At 34.3% G+C, this 25,674-nt stretch overlaps 1 non-coding gene across 1 annotated transcript; it reads left to right on the top strand.

Moving 5' to 3' along the window:
• The first annotated feature begins 12,229 nt into the window (after nt 1-12,229).
• LOC148568750 (small nucleolar RNA R71) lies at nt 12,230-12,337 on the top strand. Its single transcript, XR_015882978.1, has one exon. It is a non-coding gene; the product is annotated as a small nucleolar RNA R71 (small nucleolar RNA).
• The last annotated feature ends 13,337 nt before the right edge of the window (nt 12,338-25,674 follow it).

Below are 25,674 nucleotides of genomic sequence, written 5' to 3'. Positions count from 1 at the left end.
GTGGAATTTCGGGACAAATTCTTTTTCTACGGGGATGGTAATGTAACAACCGCCTCTCTCCCAATTTGAAATTTAGAATTAGAAGATAGACTTAGAATTTTAAATTTTATAGATAAGAGTATAACCACCACTCCAACTTCCTTCTTTAAAATACTCCAGTCACACCTGCCACCAGTAGTATATAAATAGGGATAGACCCATAGGTGAAAGATCACCCCCTCTCAAACACTAATCTTTCCCTCCTCCTCTTTATACAAAATATTCTATGTGCAAACACAAGAGTTAACCCTATAGTTAATTAAGAGACGTTAGAAAAAAAAGTAGGGAATTATGTTTTGCAACTTTTATGCTTGGCATGCATTATGTTCTATTTTATTATTTACCATCAATGTTGCTACTGTATGATGCTCATATCCTGCCATCATGATTATGTGTTTTATGGCATTATTCTCCTTTTTTCTTTCCCTTACACGTATGCATTATGTTCATCATCAAAGTTTCTCTCGTACGCAAACCCATCAGTGTTTAAGACTTTTTGATCAAGAGTACACGCATATTTTTGTGTTTTCGTGATGAAGCTTGATAAACCACTATTTTATGATTTATATTATTTTTAATTGAGTGGTTTTATCAAGTCTTTACCCACTTATTCATATGATTAGCATGATATTACAATTCATTCCTAATATTGTTTTATGAATGAAAACTTGCTTCCTAAAGATCTTTAATTAGTATATTTTAATTCTCCTTTATACCATTTGATGCCGTGATTCGTGTGTTAAGTGTTTCAAGCTTCATAGGGCAGGAATGGCTTAGAAAATGGAGAGGAAGCTTACAAAAATAGAAGGAACACAAGAAACTAAGGAGATGACCAACAAACATTGACACGAGCACGAGCCTCACGTGAACGCGCGGAATGGAGAAAATTGCAGCGACGCGAGCGCGTGCCTGACGCGTACGCGTGGATTGGATTCTGCATAAATGACGCGAACGCATGGACGACATGTACGCATGACAAGGAAAATAGTTGAATGACGCGAACACGTGGACGACGCGTACGCGTGGACGACGCGTACGCGTGACCTGCGCAATCTGCAGAATTAACAGAAAATGCTGGGGCAATTTCGGGCCAACCCTGTTTTTGGCCCAGAAACACAGAATAAGGCCAGGGAACATGCAGAGACTCAGAAGGCAACTGGACACAACTCAGATATTCACATTAGGATAGTTTTAGGTTTCTAGATCTGAATTGAGAGAGGATTACTTTCCCTCTAGATTCACTTTACATTCATTGTTCATGATTTTGGATATTGAAAACCGTTGAAGACATTATTCTAGTTTGTTTACTTTGTCCCTTACTCTTTTATATCCTTATTTACTTTATTCATAGTTACAATTTGATTATTTTCATGAATTGTTAGTGAAGAGGATTACTTTTACTTTTAATTAATTTTCAATCTCTATTTTATTTTAATTAATTTATTATGTCTTCTTATATTTTTATGAGCGTTATATTCATGTCAATGGAGTAGATCTCCATACTTGACATGGGGGTTGATTAAAAGGAGACACTTGAGTTGGAAGGCTTAAGTGTTGGTTAAATTGGAAGTTGTTGGCTAGTCCTGTATTTACTAACGCTAGACCTTCCCAAGGGAGAGGACTAGGATTTGCGAATAAGGATTAGCTCAATCACTTGACTTTTCTTTATTTAGTAAGGGTTAACTAAGTGAAAACAACAACCTTTTTAATACTACATTTAAGAGATCCCAACAAGGATGGAACTTCCAATTAATCATTCCCCCAGTCAAGACTTTTTATTTAGAATATCAATAATTATTCTTAGTTTATTTTTATTGCGTAAATTTACAATTATTTAATTGCTCATTATTCAACTCTCAAAACTCTCAGAAATTTTCTAATTAATAAAATAGCACACTTTCCCGCAACTCGTTGGGAGACGACCTGGGATTCATACTCCCAATATTTTTCTATTCTAAATTTTTGTGACACTCTTTTAAATTGGTGAGGCAGATTTTAGCTGGTTAAGAGCTATACTTGCAACGCTGTTCTATGATATTATAATCTCTTAATTGGCCAAACTTCTGCCACGCACCAATGCTATTCCTATAATCTACTTAATATACTAAAACTGGATTTTCTCCTAACTAATGAAAGTGAGATATCGATCCCTCGTGACTCCATTTTTCCTCCAAAATGAATGCATTTTTTCTATTCTAAATTATTTTATAAAAAATATCTTTATTATAATTATATTATAAGTAATATTTAATGAATAATACATAATTATACTAATTTAAAAATATATCTTTATTATAATTATATCAAATCAATATTTAATACATTATTAAACTACTCAATTATTTATCAATTGAAAATACTTTTAATAATAATAATAATAATAATAATAATAATAATAATAATAATATGATAATGATATGATAATGGCACCGATCGAGATAATTATAATAAGAATATTTGATTCTAATCATAAAATGATAAAATCTTATGATATTAATAACGCACATTGATTTTAAACATTTTTAGTCATTTTAATTATATTAATTTTAAAAATATTGATATAATTCTAATTCTTATTCATTATCCAATAGTGATAATAATAATAACTTGAAAAATTCGTATATAAACTATTTCAATTATTTGTGTATTATTATTAATTCAATCAATTATTTCAACTAATTAATTCAATCAATTATTTCTTAATTTATTTTTTTGAATTCAATAAATAAAATAAAATCAATTATACTAATTGATTTGATTAATTCTTAAAAATATTTTTATTTTATTTATTTCAATACATGAGTTATAACTAATTAGTTATTTAATTTTATTAGGATAAATATCAAATTCTATTCCTAATATAAAAATACAAAATTTTATTCCTTCCATTTTTATTTTATCACTATAAAAGACCATATATGCTAGAAGAAAATATCATTTGTTTACCAATTACTCTTTCATTGGGTAGCTTTTACAACAATTCTTTTTCTTCGTATGAGGCGTCGTCGCAAGAAGGCAACTATCGTGGACACAAATCACCATACACTCTCCAACTCCCGTGTTCATCGTTCAGAGCAATATATGATATGTTATCCATGAGGCATTTATAAACCATGGTGTTATTATGTATGCATAAATAAAAAAAATTCGTATTTAAACTTAAGTCATTTACTTCTTTGTGTGGTATGTTGTAGTGTAAAATTACTTTCAATTTGTGTTGTGCAATGATGTTATGGTCTAATTTAAGCTTTTACTTTAGAACTGTGTTATGATTTTATTTCATCATTTTCTCTTAGATAACTTTGACGTATTTTTATTTATTATTATTGAAACGGACGTGATATGAAATTTATAAAAAAAAAACTCACACTGTATTTATTTTATTGTAGTCTTCTATCTCTTCTATTTCATTTTGTTTTCTTCTTATTCATTTTATTTTTTTTAAATATCATATAATTTATTATAATTTATACCAATTAATTAATTATAATTCATTATATCAGTTAGTTTGATTTATTAATTTATAATATGCATGATAAAATAGATCATTTGTTACTTATAACGTTAATTCTTCTAAAATCTAAATCTGAATAATTATATTTTTACTTTTTGTTATGAACAAAATATTATTAATAATTAACCACTCATACTTTTAATCAAAGTGTTTGGATGATTTTTATATTTACTAATATTAATTGTTGATTATTTTTTAGTAAATAAATTGTATTATAATTTTATTTTAGTTCAGAATTAATTAACGATTGATGTTCATGAAGCTATGTTGCTCTAAATTTTATATTTTACAAATATTTTATTTAAATATAATTTTTTAAACATAAAAATATATTATTTTTAATAATATCATATTTTTACTTTTTTTAATTATTCTAAATGAATAATTTATCGAATACCAATTAAAGTCATTCTTCTATTTGCTTTTACTAATCTATTATCTAACTATTATATAAAATTAAAATTGTATTAATAAATTTAATATTAAAGTTAGTTTGGCTTTTTATTTAGAACGTTTTTCGATTTTTTTTAGTCTAATCAACCAAAACTATTCAATTATGAATAGTCACTTCTATCTTATTTTAAATTATTGACTAATTAAAATTACTAAAATTTAATAATAATATTCTATTTTATATTTTTATATTTAGTCAAATCCATCTAAACTATATAATAATCACTTTAATTTTTATATTTTATAATGTAATATTACATACAGTAATAGTAAAATAACATAGTAAATTGTCATGTTTTAATATTAAATATAAAATTAATATGTAAAAAATCTACTTAATATACTAAAACTGGATTTTTTTCAACTAATGAAAGTGAGGTGTCAATTCCTCATGAATTTGTTTTTCCTCCAAAATAGAAGTATTATTCTCTCTTCCAAATTTATTTTTATAAAAATATCTTTATTATAATTATATTACAACTAACATTTAATAAATAATGTATAATTATACTAATTTATGAAAATATCTTTATTATAATTATATAAAATCAATATTTAATACATTATCAACTAATGAAAGTGTGGTATCAATATATTATTAAACTAATTATCAATCATCAATATTTTTAACTATTCTAATTGTATTAATTGATCATATAGTTATAATTCTCATTCATGTGCAATAATTTTATTAGTAGATAGTTGGTACACACATTAATGATGACTCATTTAATTGGATATCAATTAGTAGACGACGACGACGACAACAACAACAATAATAATAATAGAAAAGGTATATATGGTATATGCATTGTATTTTAAAAAAGTAAAACATATTTTAAAAAAGATTGAAGTATCAATAATAAATTGTGATTGATATCAATATTAATAATTAATTTTTATAATTATTTTTATCTACTAAAAATTACATATAGTATTTCGATCTTTTGTGATATAAAAAGGTTGTGATTCATAATATTTTTTTGAAATTATATTGCATGAACACAAGATCAATTATTTAACAAATTAAATTTTAATTAATATGTTTTATTTTCTACTCCTATTTTTATTCATTAATTATTTTACTTTTTATATTTACAGTAAATATTGAATGTAAAGAAAAATATTGATTGTTATATATTTTATTTATTTAGAGTCATAATTAAATTTGATATAATTGTAGCAAGTATCTACAATTAATAATAACATGATACTATAATTTTAAGTTGTATAATATAATAAAAAAGAACTTAACAATTTATATCTGCTTCCTATATAGCAATAATATTATATATATTTATATATCTCCTCTTTTAGCTCTTTTCTAAAAATATTGGCATATAATTAATGTAGATAATATATATATATATATATATTGAGTAAGTATTTTCATTGAATTAATTATAAAGGTTAATAAAATATAATGGCATAATTTTCATCTAATTATAGCAAGTATCTCTATTAAAAATATTGGCTAATTATTACCGTGTATAATTAATGTGTGTGTGTATATATATAGTAATAGTGAATTTTTACAATATTTTATCATTTAGAGAATTCATAATTTAGACATTGTTCTTTTTCTATTTTTTATTTTTTGGTGCACGAAATTGTGATCTCAGGCAACGGCGCCAGAAACTCTGTACGCACGTCTTAATAAATCGTTTTTCATTCACAACTTCGATACAACTAACCAGCAAGTGCACTGGGTCGTCCAAGTAATAAACCTTACGTGAGTAAGGGTCGATCCCACGGAGATTGTTGGTATGAAGCAAGCTATGGTCACCTTGTAAAACTCAGTCAGGCGGATATAAAATAGTTATGGAGTTTTCGAACATAAATAATAAATAGATAGAAAATAAGGATAGAAACACTTATGTATATCATTGGTGAGAATTTCAGATAAGTGTATAGAGATGCTTTCGTTCCTCTAAACCTCTGCTTTCCTGCTGTCTTCATCCAATCAGTCTTACTCCTTTCCATGGCTGGCTTTATGTAAGGACATCACCGTTGTCAATGGCTACTTTTAATCCTCTCTGAAAAATGGTCCGATGCGCTGTCACTGCATGGCTAATCGTCTGGAGGCATCACCCTTGTCAATGGCTGCATCCTATCCTCTTGTGAAAATGGTCCAAATGCTCTGTCACAGCACGGCTAATCATCTGAGGTTCTCGATCATACTGGAATAGGATTCACCCTCCTTTTGCGTCTGTCACTACGCCCAGCACTCGCGAGTTTGAAGTTCGTCACAATCATTCAATCCCAGAGTCCTACTCGGAATACCACAGACAAGGTTTAGACTTTTCGGACTCTCATGAATGCCGCCATCAATCTAGCTTATACCACGAAGATTCTGATTAAGAGATCCAAGAGATACTCATTCAATCTAAGGTAGAACGGAAGTGGTTGTCAGGCACGCGTTCATAGGGAATGATGATGATTGTCACGTTCATCACATTCAGGTTGAAGTGTGAATGAATATCTTAGAAGCAGAATAAGTTGAATTGAATAGAAAAACAGTAGTACTTTGCATTAATCTTTGAGGAACAGCAGAGCTCCACACCTTAATCTATGGAGTGCAGAAACTCTACCGTATGAAAATACATAAGTGATAATGGTTCAGGCATGGCCGAATGGCCAGCCCCCATGAAAGTCTAAGATAGCATAAAACTGATCAAAGATGTCTAATACAATAGTAAAAAGTCCTATTTATAATAAACTAGTTACTAGGGTTTACAGAAGTAAGTAATTGATGCATAAATCCACTTCCGGGACCCACCTGGTGTGTGCTTGGGCTGAGCTTGAATGTTACACATATAGAGGTCAATCTTGGAGTTGAATGCCAGTTTGTAACGTATTTCTGGCGTTCAACTCTGGCTTGTGACGTGTTTCTGGCGTTTAACTCCAGACAGCAGCGTAGAACTGGCGTTCAACGCCCTTTTACGTCATCTAAACTCGGCCAAAGTATGGACGATTATATATTTCTGGAAAGCCCTGGATGTCTACTTTCCAACGCAATTAGAAGCGCGCCATTTGGAGTTCTGTAGCTCCAGAAAATCCACTTTGAGTACAGGGAGGTCAGAATTCAACAGCATCAGCAGTCCTTCTTCAACCTCTGAATCTGATTTTTGCTCAAGTCCCTCAATTTCAGCCAGAAAATACCTGAAATCACAGAAAAACACACAAACTCATAGTAAAGTCCAGAAATGTGAATTTAACATAAAAACTAATGAAAACATCCCTAAAAGTAACTAGATTCTACTAAAAACATACTAAAAACAATGCCAAAAAGCGTATAAATTATCTGCTCATCACAACACCAAACTTAAATTGTTGCTTGTCCCCAAGCAACTGAAAATCAAATAGGATAAAAAGAAGAGAATATACTATAAATTCCAAACTATCAATGAAACATAGCTCCAATTAAATGAGCGGGACTTATAGCTTTTTGCCTCTTGAATAGTTTTGGCATCTCACTTTATCCATTGAAGTTCAGAATCATTGGCATCTATAGGAACTCAGAGTTCAGATAGTGTTATTGATTCTCCTAGTTCAGTATGATGATTCTTGAACACAGCTATTTTATGAGTCTTGGCCGTGGCCCTAAGCACTTTGTTTTCCAGTATTACCACCGGATACATAAATGCCACAGACACATAATTGGGTGAACCTTTTCAGATTGTGACTCAGCTTTGCTAAAGTCCCTAATTAGAGGTGTCCAGGGTTCTTAAGCACACTCTGTTTTTGCTTTGGACCTTGACTTTAACCGCTCAGTCTCAAGTTTTCACTTGACACTTTCACGCCACAAGCACATGGTTAGGGACAGCTTGGTTTAGCCGCTTAGGCCAGGATTTTATTTCTTTAGGCCCTCCTATCCACTGATGCTCAAAGCCTTGGGATTCTTTTTATTTACCTTTGCCTTTTGGTTTTAAGGGTTATTGGCTTTTTGCTCTTGCCTCTTGGTTTTAAGAGCTTTTGGCTTTTTCTGCTTGCTTTTTCTCTTTTTTTTTTCTTTCTATTTTTTCGCTATTTTTTTCTGCAAACTTTGTTCTTTGCTGCTTTTTCTTGCTTCAAGAATCATTTTTATGATTTTTCAGATTATCAAATAACTTGTCTCCTTATCATCATTCTTTCAAGAGCTAACATATTTAACATTCTTAAACAACAACTTGAAAATACATATGCACTGTTCAAGCATTCATTCAGAAAACAAGAAGCATTGTCACCACATCAATATAATTAAACTAAGTTCAAGGATAAATTCGAAACTCATGTACTTCTTGTTCTTTTGAATTAAAACAGTTTCCATTTAAGAGAGGTGATGGATTCATAGGACATTCATAACTTTAAGACAAAGTTACTAAATACTAATGATCATGTAATGAAGACACAAACATGGATAAGCACTTAACATAGAGAAAACGAAAAACAGAGAATGTAAGAACAAGGAATGAGTCCACCTTAGTGATGGTGGTGTTTCCTTCTTGAGGAACCAATGATGTCCTTGAGCTCTTCTATGTCTCTTCCTTGTCTTTGTTGCTCCTCCCTCATTGCTTTTTGATCTTCTCTTATTTCATGAAGGATGATGGAGTGCTCTTGATGTTCCACCCTTAATTGTCCCATGTTGGAACTTAATTCTCCTAGGGAGGTGTTGATTCGCTCCCAATAGTTTTGTGGAGGAAAATGCATTTGAGGCATCTCCGGGATCTCATGGTGATGAGCTTCATGCGTCTCTTGAGATCCATGAATGGGCCCTCTTGCTTGCTCCATCCTTTTCTTAGTGATGGGCTTCTCTTCCTCAATGGGAATGTCTCCTTCTATGAAAGCTCCAGCTGAGTAACACAGATGGCAAATAAGATGAGGAAAAGCTAGCCTTGCCCCAGGAGAGGGCTTTTCGGCTATTTTGTAGAATTCAAGGGAGATAACTTCATGAACTTCTACTTCCTCTCCAATCATGATGCTATGAATCATGATGGCCCGATCCACAATAACTTCAGATCGGTTGCTTGTGGGGATGATGGAGCGTTGGATGAACTCCAACCATCCTCTAGCCACAGGCTTGAGGTCCAGTCTTCTTAATTGAATTGGCTTGCCTTTAGAGTCAATCTTCCATTGAGCTCCTTCCACACATAGGTCCATGAGGACTTGGTCCAACCTTTGATTAAAGTTGACCCTTCTAGTGTAGGGGCGTGCATCTCCTTGCATCATAGGCAAGTTAAACGCTAACCTCACATTTTCCGGACTAAAATCTAAGTATTTCCCCCGAACCATTGTAATATAATTCTTTGGGTTTGGGTTCTTACTTTGATCATGGTTCCTAGTGATCCATGCATTGGCATAGAACTCTTGAACCATTAGGATGCCGACTTGTTGGATGGGGTTTGTTAGAACTTCCCAACCTCTTCTTTGGATTTCATGTCGGATCTCCGGATACTCATTCTTCTTGAGCTTGAAAGGGACCTCGGGGATCACCTTTTTCTTGGCCACAACATCATAGAAGTGGTCTTGATGAGCTTTGGAGATGAATCTTTCCATCTCCCATGACTCGGAGGTGGAAGCTTTTGTCTTCCCTTTCCCTTTTCTAGAGGATTCTCCGGTCTTGGGTGCCATCAATGGTAATGGAAAAACAAAAAGCTTATGTTTTTACCACACCAAACTTAGAATATTGCTCGCCCTCGAGCAAGAGAAGAAAGAATAGATGAAGAAGAAGAAGAAAATATGGAGGAGAGGGGGGAGGGGTGTATTCGGCCAAGAAGGGGAAGAGAGGGTTGTGTTGTGTGAAAATGAAGACAAATGGAGGGCTTTATATAGGGAAGGGAGGGGGGGTAAGGTTCGGGCATAAGGGTGGGTTTTGGGTGGGAAATTGATTTTGAATTTTGAAGGTAGGTGGGGTTTATGAGGTAGGTTTATGGGGAAGAGTAGATGGATATGAGTGGTGAAGTGGTTATAGGGAAGAGAGATTGAGGTGATTGGTGAAGAGTTTTGGGGAAGAGTGTTTATGGGATTGTGTGAAAGAGGGGTGAGAAGAAGTGAGTGGAGGTAGGTGGGGATCCTGTGGGGTCCACAGATCCTGAGGTGATCCTGTGGGGTCCACAGATCCTGAGGTGTTCAAGGATTTACAACCTTGCACCAAATTAGGCATGCAAAATTCCCGTGCACACAACTCTGGGCGTTCAGCGCCAGATTGGTGCTCCCATTTGTTGCCCATTTCTGGCGTTGAACGCCAGAACCATGCTTGTTCTGGGCGTTCAGCGCCAGCTCTTCTCCAGGGTGCAATTCTGGCGTTCAAACGCCCAGATGCTGCCCATTTTGGGCGTTCAGCGCCAGAACCATGCTCTGTTCTGGCGTTGAACGCCAGCCAGATGCTTCTTACTGGCGTTTAAACGCCAGTAAGGTCTTCCTCCAGGGTGTGATTTTTCTTCTGCTGTTTTTGATTCCGTTTTAAATTTTTATATTTATTTTGTGACTCCACATGATCATGAACCTGATAAAACTTGAAAGAACAAGAAAAATAAAATTAGATAAATAAAAATTGGATTGCCTCCCAACAAGCGCTTCTTTAATGTCAATAGCTTGACAGTGGGCTCTCATGGAGCCTCACAGATGTTCAGAGCATTGTTGAGACTTCCCAACACCAAACTTAGAGTTTGATTGTGAGGGCTCTGGTTGACTCTGTTTTGAGAGAAGCTTACTGTGCCTCTTTTCAATGTTTACAGAAGGGTAACCTTGAGTTGTAAACACAAGGGAGTCCTCATTCAATTGAAGGACTAATTCACCTCTGTCAACATCAATCACAGCTCTTGCTGTGGCTAGGAAAGGTCTTCCAAGGATGATGGATTCATCCTCATCCTTCCCAGTATCAAGGATTATGAAATCAGCAGGGATGTAAAGGCCTTCAACCTTTACTAACACGTCCTCTACTTGTCCATAAGCCTATTTTCTTGAATTGTCTGCCACCTCTAATGAGATTTTAGTAGCTTGCACCCCAAATATTCCTAGTTTCTCTATTACAGAGAGGGGCATGAGGTTTATCCCTGAACCAAGGTCACATAGAGCCTTTTCAAAGATCATGTTGCCTATGGTACAAGGTATTACGAACTTTCCAGGATCCTGTTTCTTCTGAGGCAATGTCAGTTGATCCAGATCACTTAGTTCATTGGTGAACAAGGGAGGTTCATCTTCCCAAGTCTCAATACCAAATAATTTAGCATTTAGCTTCATGATTGCACCAAGGTACTTGGTAACTTGCTCTTCAGTAACATCCTCATTCTCTTCAGAAAATGAATACTCGTCAGAGCTCATGAAGGGCATAAGGAGGTTCAATGGAATCTCTATGGTCTCTAGATGAGTCTCAGATTCCTTTGGTTCCTCAAAGGAAAACACCTTATTGATCACTGGATGTCCCAGGAGGTCTTCCTCACTGGGATTTACGTCCTCTCCTTCCTCTCCAGGTTCGGCCGTGTTGACTATGTCAATGGCCTTGCACTCTCCTTTTGGATTTTCTTCTATATTGCTTGGGAGAGTACTAGGAGGGATTTCAGTGATCCTTTTACTCAGCTGGCCCACTTGTGCCTCCAAATTTCTAATGGAGGACCTTGTTTCATTCATGAAACTTACAGTGGCCTTAGATAGATCAGAGACTAAGTTTGCTAAATTAGAGGTATTTTGTTCAGAGTTCTCTGTCTGTTGCTGAGTGGATGATGGAAAAGGTTTACTATTGTTAAACCTATTTCTTCCACCATTATTAAAGCCTTGTTGAGGCTTTTGTTGATCCTTCCATGAGAGATTTGGGTGATTTCTCCATGAGGGGTTATAGGTGTTTCCATAAGGTTCACCCATGTAATTCACCTCTGCTATTGCAGGGTTTTCAGGATCATAAGCTTCTTCTTCAGAAGATGCCTCTTGAGTACTGTCGGATGCAGCTTGCATTCCATTCAGACTCTGAGAAATCATATTGACTTGCTGAGTCAATATTTTATTCTGATCCAATATGGCATTCAAAGTATCAATTTCAAGAACTCCCTTCTTCTGAGGCGTCCCATTGCTCACAGGATTCCTCTCAGAAGTATACATGAACTGGTTATTAGCAACCATGTCAATGAGTTCTTGAGCTTCTGTAGGCGTTTTCTTTAGGTGAATGGATCCACCTGCAGAAGTATCCAATGACATCTTAGCTAATTCAGACAGACCATCATAGAATATATCCAGAATGGTCCATTCTGAAAGCATGTCAGAAGGACACTTTTTGGTCAGTCTTTTGTATCTCTCCCAAGCTTCATAGAGGGATTCACCTTCTTTCTGTCTGAAGGTCTAAACATCCACTCTAAGCTTACTCAGCTTTTGAGGAGGAAAGAACTTGGCTAAGAAAGCCTTGACCAGCTTATCCCAAGAGTTCAGGCTATCCTTAGGTTGAGAGTCCAACCATACTCTAGCTCTGTCTCTTACAGCAAAAGGGAAAAGCATGAGCCTGTAGACTTCAGGATCTACTCCATTAGTCTTAACAGTATCACATATCTGCAAGAATTCAGTTAAGAACTGAAAAGGATCTTCAGATGGAAGTCCATGAAACTTGCAGTTCTGCTGCATCAGAGAAACTAATTGAGGTTTAAGCTCAAAATTATTTGCTCCAATGGCAGGAATGGAGATGCTTCTTCCATGTAAATTGGAATTAGGTGCAGTAAAGTCACCAAGCATCCTCCTTGCATTATTATTATTTTCCGCTGCCATCTCCTCTTCTTGTTCGAAAATTTCTGAAAGGTGCTTACTGGATTGTTGTAATTTAGCTTCTCTTAGTTTCCTCTTCAGAGTCCTTTCAGGTTCTGGATCTGCTTCAACAAGAATATTCTTGTCCTTGCTCCTGCTCATATGAAGGAGAAGGGAACAGAAAAATAATAATAGGAATCCTTTTTACCATAGGTATAGAGGTTCCCCTGTGTGAGTAGAAGAAGAAAAGAATGTAATGTAAAGAAAGAAACACAAGGGTAAGGAGAGCAGAGATGTGGGATGAAGAGAGGTGTTAGTAGATGAATAAATAAATAGAAGGAGATGAGAGAGAAGGAGAATTTTCGAAAATTATTTTTGAAAAAGAGTTAGTGATTTTCGAAAATAGTTTTTGAAAAAGGTTAGTAATTTTTCGAAAATTAAAATAAAAAATTAAAATAATTAGTTAATTAAAAGGAAATTTTGAAAAAGAGGGAAGATATTTTCGAAAATTAGAGAGAGAGTTAGTTAGGTAGTTTTGAAAAAGATAAGAAACAAACAAAAAGTTAGTTAGTTAGTTGAAACAAATTTGAAAATCAATTTTGAAAAGATAAGAAGATAAGAAGTTAGAAAGGATATTTTAAAATCAAATTTTGAAAAAGATAAGATAAAGAGATATTTTTGAAAAGATATGATTGAAATTAGTTTTGAAAAAGATTTGATTTTTAAAATTACAATTAATGACTTGATTCACAAGAAATCACAAGATATGATTCTAGAACTCAAAGTTTGAATCTTTCTTAACAAGCAAGTAACAAACTTGAAATTTTTGAATCAAAACATTAATTGATGATGTTATTTTCGAAAATTAGGAGATAAAGATAAGAAAAAGATTTTTGAAAAATATTTTTAAAATTTTCGAAAATAAATAAGAAAAATGAAAAAGATTTGTTTTTTGAAAAAGATTTTGAAAAAGATAAGATTTTTAAATTGAAAATTTGATTTGACTCATAAAAACAACTAGATTTTAAAAAGTTTTGAAAAAGTCAACTCAAATTTTCGAAATTTATGAGTGAAAAAGGGAAAGATATTTTTTTTTTATTTTTGAATTTTTAATGATGAGAGGGAAAAACATGAAAAAGACTCAATGCATGAAAATTTTGGATAAAAACAATGAATGCATGCAAGAATGCTATGAATGTCAAGATGAACACCAAGAACACTTTGAATGTCAAGATGAACATCAAGAACTTATTTTTGAAAAATTTTTAATGCAAAGAAAACATGCAAGACACTAAACTTAAAAATTTTTCATGTATAGACACTATGAATGCAAGAATGCATATGAAAAACAAGAAAAGACACAAAACATGAAAACATCAAGATCAAACAAGAAGACTTACCAAAAACAACTTGAAGATCATGAAGAACACTATGAATGCATGAATTTTTTGAAAAATGCAAGATGAATATGCAATTGACACCAAACTTTCAACTTGACTCAAGACTCAAACGAGAAACATGAAATATTTTTTATTTTTATGATTTTTTTTATTTTTTTGGATTTTTGTATATTTTTTTTTCGAAAAAACATATAGAAAAAAGAAAATAAGGATTTCAAAAAAAAAAAATTTTTAATATGAATTCCAGGAATCCTGTATTCTTAGTCTAAAGCTCCAATCCGAGGGTTAGGCATGGCTTAATAGCCAGCCAAGCTTTAGTATGTAACTCAGACATGCCGCGGCTGACATTCCAATTAACTTGCCTCTATGCTGATGGTTGGAAGCCCCTATCCAAAAGAATTAGACATGGCTTTACAGCTAGCCAGGCTTCAACATGCTTCATGAAACTCTAGAATTCATTCTTAAAAATTCTGAAGAAAAATATATTTTTGAAAAGATTTATTTATTTATTTTTTTTGAAAACAGATGAGAAATTTTTGAAAGGTTTTTGAAAAATTTTTGAAAATAAAACAAAAAGAAAATTACCTAATCTGAGCAACAAGATGAACCGTCAGTTGTTCAAACTCGAACAATCCCCAGCAACGGCGCCAAAAACTTGGTGCACGAAATTGTGATCTCAGGCAACGGCGCCAGAAACTCTGTACGCACGTCTTAATAAATCATTTTTCATTCACAACTTCGATACAACTAACCAGCAAGTGCATTGAGTCGTCCAAGTAATAAACCTTACGTGAGTAAGGGTCGATCCCACAGAGATTGTTGGTATGAAGCAAGCTATGGTCACCTTGTAAATCTCAGTCAGGAGGATATAAAATAGTTATGGAGTTTTCGAACATAAATAATAAATAGATAGAAAATAAGGATAGAAACACTTATGTATATCATTGGTGAGAATTTCAGATAAGTGTATAGAGATGCTTTCGTTCCTCTGAACCTCTGCTTTCCTGCTGTCTTCATCCAATCAGTCTTACTCCTTTCCATGGCTGGCTTTATGTAAGGACATCACCGTTGTCAATGGCTACTTTTAATCCTTTCTGGAAAATGGTCCGATGCGCTGTCACTGCATGGCTAATCGTCTGGAGGCATCACCCTTGTCAATGGCTGCATCCTATCCTCTTGTGAGGACATCACCCTTGTCACAGCACGGCTAATCATCTGAGGTTCTCGATCATACTGGAATAGGATTCACCCTCCTTTTGCGTCTGTCACTATGCCCAGCACTCGCGAGTTTGAAGTTCGTCACAGTCATTCAATCCCAGAGTCCTACTCGGAATACCACAGACAAGGTTTAGACTTTCCGGACTCTCATGAATGCCGCCATCAATCTAGCTTATACCACGAAGATTCTGATTAAGAGATCCAAGAGATACTCATTCAATCTAAGGTAGAACGGAAGTGGTTGTCAGGCACGCGTTCATAGGGAATGATGATGATTGTCACGTTCATCACATTCAGGTTGAAGTGCGAATGAATATCTTAGAAGTGGAATAAGTTGAATTGAATAGAAAAACAGTAGTACTTTGCATTAATCTTTGAGGAACAGCAGAGCTCCACACCTTAATCTATGGAGTGCAGAAACTCTACCGTATGAAAATACATAAGTGATAATGGTTCAGGCATGGCCGAATGGCCAGCCCCATGAAAGTCTAAGATAGCATAAAACTGATCAAAGATGTCTAATACAATAGTAAAAAGTCCTATTTATAATAAACTAGTTACTAGGGTTTACAGAAGTAAGTAATTGATGCATAAATTCACTTTCGGGGCCCACTTGGTATGTGCTTGGGCTGAGCTTGAATGTTACACGTGTAGAGGTCAATCTTGGAGTTGAACGCCAGTTTGTAACATATTTCTGGCGTTTAACTCTGGCTTGTGACGTGTTTCTGGCGTTTAACTCCAGACAGCAGCGTAGAACTGGCGTTCAACGCCCTTTTACGTCATCTAAACTCGGCCAAAGTATGGACTATTATATATTGCTGGAAAGCTATGGATGTCTACTTTCCAATGCAATTAGAAGCGCACCATTTTGAGTTCTGTAGCTCCAGAAAATCTACTTTGAGTGCAGGGAGGTCAGAATCTAACAGCATCAGCAGTCCTTCTTCAACCTTTGAATCTGATTTTTGCTCAAGTCCCTCAATTTCAGCTAGAAAATACCTGAAACCATAGAAAAACACAAAAACTCATAGTAAAGTCCAGAAATGTGAATTTAACATAAAAACTAATGAAAACATCCCTAAAAGTAACTAGATTCTACTAAAAACATACTAAAAACAATGCCAAAAAGCGTATAAATTATCCGCTCATCATTTTTCATACCTAATGGCTGCTAGCTACGATTCTATCAATAGTATTACCTATGGTAGATTATGTGATGAAAAAGTTTGGAAAATAAAGACAAGAATCATAAGGTTATGGAAAGTCGCATCCAAATTTGACAAGAGCAAGACGACTTACATAGAAATGGTTCTAATGGATGTTAAAGTTAGTCGATTATTTTTCATGATTCTTTTAAGTGATGTTAGGTCCAATTTATAAATATTTTTTGTTCGTATTTTAAACTTATTTGATAAGTAAACCATTATAATCAAAGACAGTGCCATTTAATAGCTTTATAAGTGCTAATAGTTTTTATATTTAATTTGTTAAGAAGGAGTCACGTATAATAAATACGGTCGATGATCGTAAAATTCCTGACAATCATTTCAATTTTCTTACTCATGCTGATATACTGAAACAAACAAATAAACAATCCAACTTATTTGGTACGTAGTTAATTTGTATTAATCTACACAAAACTGTTTTTTTTATTTTAATTTTTGCAAAAAAATCATATAATAGCATCATTTTATCGATAACATAAATTTTAATAGTTTATTTATATAAATGTTTAAAATTGTATTGCGACTTTTTTAAAGGTATATCCTTTTATTAATATATTGTTTGTTTTATTGTTTAATATAAAATAAATTTGTAAAATTTTTTAATTTATAAGTAATTTATTATGTTATTCATTTATTTGTCATTAATTTGATGCTTTTAATTTTTTTTCAATTAGATGTTATTGGACTCTTGACTGAAAAAAAGAGCTTATATCATGATCAAAAATAGGAAGAAGTGACCATTACATTGCGGTTGATTTACATGATTTAGAGTATGTGAAATTTTAATATTTCACAATAAGATTTTGTTTTGTAACAATTATCTATACATATACAAAATATTTTATCTTTTTTATTATATATTACTACTTATTTCTCTTAATTCTTGCTTTTATTTAGAAATAAGAAAAAATAAGGTGTATACTGTGAGATCAATTTACAATCCAATTATTCAATTTTCTACGTGATCACCAAACAATCGAATACATACTTATTCTCCAATTTTCAAAATTTAACAAAGGCATTGATAAGCATATTGGTTTATCTTTTATTTAACATATTTGTTTATGTTATATTTGTAATAATATTATGTCTATTCTTACGAATATATCTGTTTAGAAAATACTCTTAGTATTAGCATATGGTGTATTAAATAAATATTAGTGGTTTTAAATTATGCAAATGTTTAAAATTGTATTGCGACTTTTTTAAAGGTATATCATTTTATTAATATATTATTAGTTTTATCGTTTAATTTAAAATAAATTGGTAAAAATTTTTTAATTTATAAGTAATTTATTATGTTATTTATTTATTTATCCTTAATTTAATACTTTTAATTCATTTTTTTTCAATTAGATGTTATTGGACTCTTGACCAAAAAAGAAGAGCTTATATCATGATCAAAAATAGGAAGAAGTGACCATTACATTGTGGTTGATCTTCATGACTTGGAGTATGTAAAATTTTAATATTTCACAAGATTTTGTTTTGTAACAATTATCTATACATATGCAAAATATTTTATCTTTTTCATTATATATTATTACTTATTTCACCTAATTCTTGCTTTTATTTAGAAATGAAAAAAAATAAGGTGCACACTATGAGATCAATTTACAACTCAATTATTCAATTATCTATGTGATCACCAAACAACCGAATACATACTTATTCTCCAATTTGCAAAATTTAATAAAGGGATTGTTAAGCATATTGGTTTAACTTTTTATTTAACATATTTGTTTATGTTATATTTGTAATCATATTATATCTAATTTTACGAATATATCTTTTTAGAAAATACTCTTAGTATTAGCATATGATGTATTAAATAAATATCAGTAGTTTTAAATTATTTATTATTTATTAGAGAACTTTGTGCATTAGAATTCTCTAATAATTTGTTGTTCATTTTAAGCTGATTTTGATATGTTCTTACTTCACGGTAAAACAACATATAAAAATTTGTTAGTGGAAAGTATTACTAGGTTATTTATGGTTACATTAAGTATACATGTCTGATTTATTGAAAAAAGTAAATTACTAAAATTGATTAATAACTATTTTAGAGTTGATATACTTAACACTAGATTAAGAAAACACGAACAATACATAACATGTTACTTTTTATTAGTCAAATTATTATAATTCAAATTAATTTTAATAAAACAACTTAAAATTATAATTTCAATTTTATCACGTGCATGGCACGGGTTATTACACTTGTTATTACTACTACCTTACAACTTACAAGCCATTTAAGTAAAGAGTACATGCCTTTTTATAAACTTTCGATTATTTAATATGCCTTATTTTCATTAAGTGCCTTAAAAATATGATACTACACGGTCCTTTAACTTGTTCCATTATGTTATTATTATCTCTTTAATTAGAGAGTACATGACTATCCTGTCACATATAACTATAGTATCGTTATCATTAATATGGTATCATTATTTTACATGCCCCTTTTATCAATATATGTATATATCTTTTTACATGATTCTCTTCTTGTATATGCCTAAACAACCTTGATTGTAAATTGAATTGAGAGAATGATCCTTTGGTAACAGAAGGTGACCCTCAAAGACAAGATATCGATATGATCTTTCGGTAAGGGAAGGTGATCGATCAAGATAATCCTTCGACAAGGGAAGGTGATCACCAAAACGTTTGGGATAAAAACCTTCGGTACGGGAAGAAAACTCCCACTTTTATACCGGTTTGAGCTCAAACCTTCCATAAAAGCTACGAGAAAAAGTAACAAAAAGGAAAGTATGATTGTGTTATTATTTCCAAAGTTCTTTCTACTTAAGTTATGATTATGTTGATTTTCCATAAGTTATTATCCTCTCTACTTGGCTTATTTTTGTTAACATTACATGCTTTTCATTTTTGGATTTATGTTTTATGGTTCACAAGAAAAGTTCATAATACATGCCATGCCATATTTCTTTAAATCCCGAAAATAGGCTGGAGATACATATGGAGGTGTCACAAAGCACTCCTACTGAGAAGTTTTTAAGTTCTCACCCCTTTCTCTTTCCCAAACTATCTCCAGAGGAGCATGGCATATCAGGTGGAGACGATGCAGTGCATCCGAGGGTGACTTCTGAGTACGGTTCCTTAAAACATGTGTGGGTAGTTACGACCACTACTACCATGCTCCAAACTATCTCGAATCTCTGTGGAGGAAACCCCTAACTGCCTGTCATAGCTTTGCTAGATATGAACGCTCCAGCGCCCAAGAAACGGTCACCCGAGGTGGCTTACCTTGATTCAGATTCAGAGATAGGGGAGGATGAGTCCAACAACCCTAGCCATGAGAAGGATCTAATGGAGGAGGACCCAGAGAAGAAACTAACATTTCATGGAATTCCAAAGGTAGAATACGTGCCCTACTCTCCCGTTTCAGTACCACGTTAGATTCTAGTTCATCCCACACCATAGAATATGGTCTTCACCTCGCGAAAAAGTGTTGAAAAAGGATTGCTAGTACCCTAAATCGTTGAATACTGAAAGGTTCAGTTAAAGGATGGAATATGATATCAGGGTGGGCTTTTCTTCGACAAACCTAGTTAGGATGCATTTGAGTTTTCTTCATATTACTTCTCGTTAAGCATATCCTTTTTACTAGAAATAGTACTCATGGAAACTTTGTTGTTTTGTCCCTTTTCTTTTGCTCGAACTGCTTATGTGTGTTCATTTCCTCCTTTTAATTGTCATATATCTTACTCAAGTCTTCTTGGATATTCATTCTCTTCTTTACCTGACATTTGAGGGATATTTTCTTTCCAATAGAGTAACACCCTACCCCTAAGGCCTTTGAGGATAGGATTTAATTTAAGGTTTTACAAGCTTCTAAGTCTTTAATATGTATTTGCTTGATTGACTATATATTTGCTTGATTGACCGTGGCACGGTCTGCAGTGACGGCGTGGTGGTTCCAGGCCCGCGACTCTCACTCTCCACGTCGCCCTTTCTCTCGCATGCGAACTCTCTCTTTTTCTTTTTGCGACTCTGCTCCTCGATGGCCGCTCAATGACAGAACGACGGTGACAACGCAGTAGGACACGACAAACGGTGGTGGTGGCACCTGGCAGGAGGAAAAATGTCGGTAAAGATTTTCACAAAAATATCGCGTTGCAAGTATAGTTCTAAATCGACAATTAAACCTCAGTCAATGTTTAAATTGTTTGTCACAAATATAAACCCAATAAAATTAACCGAAGTATTTAAACCTCGGGTCGTCTCTCAAGGAATTACAGGAAAGTGTATTTATAATTGGTTATGGGAAAGTATTTTTGGGGTTTTTGTGATAAGAGACAAGTAATGTAAATAAAAAGGAAATAAAATAACAACTAAGAAAAATCCTAGCAAGGATTGAGAATTGGAATTTCTATCCTCCTCATCATCATCAATTGTGATGGTAATTGCCTTTTGCTTTCACTTAGTTAACCTCTAACAATGAAGGAAAGTCAAGTGAGCAAAATCAACTTAAGTTCACAAGTCCTAATCAAAGACTAGATTTAGTGAAGCCTAAGTCAACTAGCAATTTTCAATCACCAATTAACAAAAGAATTTTGATAACTCAAGAGTCTCTAATTGATCAATCCAAGTTAAGAACATAAAAATTTAATTTAAAATCCAACTAAGTATTTTATCAAATACTTGGAAGGCATAAAATAAAAGCATAGAAAACTAGCAAGACATAGCAAAGTATAAGAATAACCAAAGCCAGAAATAATAGTAACAAAGCAATTGAACAATAAGAAACGTGAAACATAAATTGCATTAATGAAAATTGAAAGTAACACATGAACTCATAAACTAAATTAGCAAAATAAAGGAATCAATGAGACAAGTGAATAACTAAAGTGCTAGAACAAATAAAAGTGAGAGAAAACTAAATTAAAGTAAGATTGAACCTGAACCTAAGGAGAAATTGGAAGAACAAACCCTAAACCTAGAGAGAGGAGAGAGCCCCTCTCTCTAGAAACCTACATCTAAACCTAAAAATGTATGAATGAAAGTGTGACTGGTTGATGAATGATTGATTCTGCTCCATTCCAAACCTCTAATCAGTATTTTCGGGCAGAAATCAGCCCAGAAATCACCCCCAACATTTTCTGTAAATTGCAGCACGTGACGCTCTGTCACGCATACGCATCGCTTGTCTCCTACACCAGTCATGCATACGCATCGTCCACGCGTGCGCGTCGCTGCCAGCTTCTCCAAACTTCAATTTCTTGTGTTCCTTCCACTTTTCCTTGCTTCTTTTCCAACCTCTAAGCCATTCTTGCCCTAGAAAACCTGAAATCACTTAACACACATATCACGGCATCAAATGGTAATAAGAGAGGATTAAAATTAGCAAATTTAAGGCCAAAGAAGCATGTTTTCAGTCATAGTACAAAATTAGGAAGAAAAATGTAAAACATGCGAATTATATGCATAAGTGTGAGAATAATGGATAAAATCCACTCAATTCAAGACTAAATAAACCGTAAAATAGTGGTTTATCAATCTCCCCACACTTAAATATTAGCATGTCCTCATGCTAAGCTCAAGAGAAACTATAAAGGAGGTGAAGAGGAATGGTAGAATATATGAAATGCAACCTATCTATATGAATGCAACTAGATGTTTCTACCTATAACCAATCTCCAAGAACATATATAAGCAAGTAGGGCTAGGATAGTATGATAACTAATGAATTCCACTAATTCAAATCTCAAAATGAAGTACAAATAGACTTGCAAGAAGAAAGCTCATGAAAGCCGGGAACAAGGAATTGAGCATCGAACCCTCACCAGATGTGTATCTGCTCTAGTCGCTCAAGTGTATAGGGTTGATCCACTTAATTCTTCTCTAATCATGCTTTCTAAGATTTGTTTTTCATCTAACAATCAACAATTATTTCATGCATGCATACATATATCATGAGGGCTTTTCAAGGTTGTAATGGGGCTAAGGTTAGGGTGAGGATATATGTATGGCCAAGTGAGCTATCATTTGAATCTTTGACTAACCTAAGTTCTCACTTAACACATACACACACTTTATACAATTCTAAAATCAAGCTCAGCAACCCAAAATTTCACTTTTGTATATTTCACATACTCATGTAACAATTCTAATTCCATCACATATGCATTGAATTTTCTTGTTGAACTTCACACTGGGGTAATTTCGTCCCCTATTTATTTTTTTCTCTTTTTTTCTCGGTGCATTCAAAGATGTGCAAGGTGGATGGGTTGCTACAACTGATGTTCCTTTAAAAGATTGTGCAAAGAAACTTGTTTGTTTCCCCATTTAGACGCTTTTTCTCTCCCCTCTTGGTGGCCATCCTGAAAGAAGAGAAAAAGGAAGAAGGATAACCCAGAAACAAAGATATGAAAACAAATAAAATATGGGTGGGCTAATGCCAAAAAATAATGAGGTTATCAACTACATGGTAGCCACTACATGTAAGTGAGGAAGCAATATAGCAAATGGCATATCAACTAATTAGAAAACAAGTTAAGAAGCACCCAAAATAATGCAAGAAAGAAACAACAGTTGAGTAAGAAAATTCAACAATAATAGTAAAATATCAAACTTAGAAAAGAAATAAGAACGAGTAAAAAAGTTAATATGCAATAAATAAAAGTATGCCAATCCAATAAATGAGGGAGAATAAAGATGAGAAGGAAAAGGAATGAAGAAGAAGGAAAGTAGAAAGAAAGAAGAACAAGAGAAGAAAGAAGAAGAAAGTAAAAGAAGAAGTGACGCGTAAGCGTCGCCCACGCGTACGCGTGGGTTGCAGAAAAAGGAAGTGACGCGTACGCGTCAGTCACGCATATGCGTGGAAGTGAATTGTGCTCTGTGCACAACACTCGCATAGTGGCAGCCCAAGTCTCTGTTTTTAGAACTGGATCATCAAAATTCTGGCGTCGATGTGCACGCGTCGTCCACGCCTACACATGGGTGGTAAAAAACGCAAATGACGCGTACGCGTCAGTGACGCGCACGCATCGGGTTGGCTATGCGCTTAGCACCCCACCAGTGCGGTCCTGGCACAAATCTCTGTCCAGGCCGCGCTGTTGCGCCGTTCCAGCACGGTTTGGGCACAAACCAAATTTGGGCGTCGACGCGTACGTGTCGGTCACACGCACGCGTGACAACCCCCCCACCTTTTTTTTAATTACGAAACTAACAAGCTATCAAAGTAATTCCAAACTATATTAAATAAGTGAAACCACAACTTAACTAAATAATCCTAACCAAAAAAAAAAATTCAATTTATTACCAAAATAAAAGAGAGAATAGGAAGAATTTACCATGGTGGGGTATCTCCCATCTAGCACTTTTAGTTATAGTCCTTAAGTTGGACATTTGATGAGCTCCTTGTCATGGTGGCTTGTGCTTAAACTCATCTTGAAACTTCCACCAATGCTTGGACTTCCAATAAGCTCCGAAGTTCAAAAGCAATAACTCCAAGCTTTGATGAAGTTCCACACAAGCTAAGGGCTCCCAAAATTGATCCTCTTGTATGCCAGGATCCTAAATCTTGTTTCTACACCCGTCTTTAAGTGGATCATCATTGTTCTAACCGGGTGGCAAGCAATCCGAATTCTCACTGAGGCATCCAAACAACTTTTTAGACCCAATCAGTTGAGAACTATACCAACCATTGCACTTCAAATTTGAGCATGCAACCATATTGAACCTTGCATGACAACTCCAACCACTAACCATCTCCATCTTACTGTTAAAGTCACAAAGAGCTCTAAGTTGACCATCCGTCTCAAGCAAACTATATTCAAGTGGGAAGGTAAAGTTCAATGATAAGAATTTTACCCACTTGAATGTTGTGTTAAATGGTAATGGCTTGGGGAGAGGTGTTTTTAGTGATCTTGTAAGCTCCACTCCCTTGTGCTCTTCCTTGGCTACTTTCACCTCTTGGCAAGCCTCTTCAACTGTAACCTCTTCCTCTCGGTAGCTTTCCAATTCAATCTCTTCTTCATTATTTACCAAGGGTCTTAGAGGTTGTGCACCTTCTTCCTTAGCCTCTTCAAAGTCTTCAACCATAATATGCTTTGGAGGTTGTATACCTTCCTCAACCTCTGTTCATATCTTGGGTCGAGCTGTCTGACCTGGGATGTTCTACTGACAAGTCGACCGACCTCTTCTCAGAAGAGCTCGGCCAAATCACCTAGAAAGTCCAAAAAGGACCCAAACAGAGGAACACGACCTAAATCCAAAAGGCAGCCCAAGCCTACAAAGATAAGGGCGGTTCCCTTGAAGATAAGATGACCACATTCAAAGATAAGATAAGATAAGATAACTATCTTATCCCCAAAAAGGTCACTCTACACTATTATAAATACACTGGAGCACCCAGGTATAACTCATACTCTGATTCTACAAAATACCTGCTTAATACCCTTGCTAACTTAAGCATCGGAGTCCCTTGCAGGTACCACCACCCTCCGGTGACAAAGGATCAGCAGCGTCGCCAGTCCAATAAGTCGGATTCGACTGCTCCGGCCACCATCCACAAGCCGGACACGTCATCACCGATCAGTGCTGAAGATCTCATCCGAGATTGACCTATAGTTTTAGGTAACCCTCAGAACATTAGCGCCATTGCCGGGGAACCTGGAAGTCATCCCGTTATCATGGTGGACAACCTTGACAACGATCACGACTCTGATCTAGAAGACCAGATGCCATACAAGAACGCGGACACCACACCAAAAGATACTCCTCAACCTAACAACGACAAGAATTCACCAAATACGGGAGCCATATAGGCACTTCAAGACCACCTAAAGGACTTCAAACTTCCCGACATGACTTTATACGATGGCACAGCAGACCCTAGTCATCATCTCAGTAATTTTAGAAGTCGAATGTACCTTACTGACGCCTCAGATGTAATCTACTGCAAAGCCTTCCCGACTACCTTAACAAAGACGGCAATTAAATGGTTCGACAATCTACCCCCTAGGTCCATCTCCAGCTTCGACGACTTAGCCAAGAAGTTTCTAGCCAGATTCTCCATCCAGAAAGACAAAACTAAGCACGTCCCAAGTCTACTAGGGATCAAACAAGGAGATCGGAAAAGTCTCTGCAGCTA

The sequence above is a fragment of the Arachis ipaensis genome, chromosome B4, assembly GCF_059453495.1.
Source record: "Arachis ipaensis isolate K30076 ecotype BB chromosome B4, ASM5945349v1, whole genome shotgun sequence".
NCBI lineage: Eukaryota > Viridiplantae > Streptophyta > Magnoliopsida > Fabales > Fabaceae > Arachis > Arachis ipaensis.
This window is presented reverse-complemented; position numbering and strand designations above follow the sequence as displayed.